We start from the raw sequence: 2,444 nt of genomic DNA on the forward strand, positions 1-2,444 counted from the left end.
AGACAGGGTTTCTCTGTGAAATGGTCCTGGCTCTCCTGGAACTCGCTCTGTAGACTAGGCTGGCCTCGAATTCACAGACATCTACCTGCCTCTGCTTTCCCAGTGCTGGGATTATAAAGCATATGCCACCATTGCCCAGCTCAAAGGCTTTTTAAAAACCAGTAACAAAGCCAGGAATGGTGATGCTTGACTTGAATCCCAGCACTCACTTGAGAAGCAGAGACAAATGGATCTCTTTTAGTTCAAGGTCAGCCTAGCCACATAGTGAATTCCAGGCCAGCCAAGGCTACATACATAGTAAGTCTCTTTCACACACACAAAAAAGTCAACACAATAGCAACAACAACAATAACAAAACAAAAACAATGATCTAGAGAAATGGCTCAGTAGTTAAGAGCACTGGCTGTTCTTCCAGAGGACCAGGTTAGATTCCCAGCATTTACATGGCAATTCCCAACTGTCTGTAACTCCACTTCCATGAGGTCTCATACCCTCACCTGGTTTCTCTGGCATTGGGTACTCACATGGTTCACAGACATATGTGAAGGCAAAACTCTAATAAACGTAAAATAAATAGATAAAAAATTTATAATAGTTGGAGGGTGGCTACGCCTGTAATCCCAGCACTTGGGAGGCAGAGGCAGATCTCAGTGAGTTCAAGGACAGCCTGGATTACAAAGCAAGAACCAGGACATCCAGGACTGTTACAGGCAGAAACCCTTTCTCAAAAACTAACAAACAAAATTTTTAAGAAAAGGCAACAAAAAGAGGTAAGGAGATGAGAGTGAGGATCTAGGAGAAGTAAGATGTGGCTAGATTTCTCTGGTTTCAGATGTTTGTGAGGCTACACAATAATCCTTGAGATCCCAGAAAGTTGTGAGGACTCTGTGTGTGTACTGGAGTTGGATAGAAGTTGACTTCAGGTATCTTCAATCTCTTGTCACTCACCGTAGCTATGCTGGCAGGCCAGAAAATCATGTGGATGGATCCCTTTGTCTCTGCTTACCCAGTGCTGGGATTAAATTACAGGCATACTCCATCATGTACAGGGGATAGAACTAAGGTCTCCATGCTTTAGCTGCAATCACTTTACTGCCTGAGTCATTTGCCCTAGCTTGAAGGTTATAACATATATCATTATTATAATTTTTATGTATATAGGTGTTTTGTTGTGTGTGTGCATGCCCCATGTTAGTGTCTGTCATCCTCAGAGGTCAGAAAAGAGGGTAAGGATCCACTGTAGTTACAGACGTTTGTGTGTTGCCATGTAGGTGCTGGAAATTAAACCCTTGACCTCTTGAAAAAACAGCCACTAACCACTGAACCATTTCTCCAGTCTTATGCTTTTATTTATTTAGCATGTGTGTGTTTGCTTGATGTGAGTGTGGGTGTGTATATGGAGGTCAGGACAACTTCATGGACTCGATTCTCTCCTTCCAATCTTTATTTATTTATTTTTGTTTTTCAAGACAGGGTTTCCCTGTGTAGCTTTGGAGGCTGTCCTGGAACTCGCTCTGTAGACCAGGCTGGTCTCGAACTCACAGAGATCTGCCTGTCTCTGCCGCCGGAGTGCTGGGATTAAAGGCATGCACTACCACCGCCCCGCCAATCTTTTTTTTTTTTTAAAGATTTATTTATTTTGTAGTGTTCTGCCTGCATGCATGCCTGTGGCCAGAAGAGGGCACCAGATCTCATTACGGATGGTTGTGAGCCAATATGTGGTTATTGGGAATTGAACTCAGGACTTCAGCCAGTGCTCCTAACTAACCCCTCTGAGCCATCTCTCCAGCCCTTCCTTCCATCTTTATGTCAGGGGCTCATAGATTTGAACTCAGGTAAAAGGGTTTGCGTGTCAAGCTCCATTGCACGCTAAACCATCTCACCAGCCCCAGCCTGAGTATTTTGAGCGAGCAGAGCATTTATAGCATACAGAGGGATTAAGAATATTCCAGTTTTGCGGGGCCATGGTGGTGTACACCTTTAATCCCAGCACTCAGGAGGCAGAGGCAGGCGGATCTCTGTGAGTTAGAGGCCAGCCTGGTCTACTGAGAGAGTTCCAGGACAGGTTCCAAAACCTGTCTCGAAACCCACCCCACCCCCCCCCAAAAAAAAAAGAAAGAAAGAAAGAAGAAAGAAAGAAAGAAAGAAAGAAATTCAGTTTCTGCCTGCCTGAGTTGAAAGAGAGACTAGGCATTTCTTCTAGGCATCCTAGTAGAAGAGCACCTTTACTTCCTAGCTGAGAGGGTGCGAAAATTTGTCTGGCGCCTGGACGCGTCCATCCTAGGTACTGGGAAGGATTGAAAGTGGGTTTACAGAGGATGATGAGAGAAGCACCCCGGAGAAAACTACAACTCCCATAACCGCCTGGGCTACCCAGCCCCTCTGTAATGGAGGCGGGGTTCGGGTAGCGCGGAACCGGCTTTTCCTATTTCCTACGGAGTGAT

The sequence above is a fragment of the Cricetulus griseus genome, chromosome 2 (assembly GCF_003668045.3).
Source record: "Cricetulus griseus strain 17A/GY chromosome 2, alternate assembly CriGri-PICRH-1.0, whole genome shotgun sequence".
NCBI classification, from domain to species: Eukaryota; Metazoa; Chordata; class Mammalia; order Rodentia; family Cricetidae; genus Cricetulus; species Cricetulus griseus.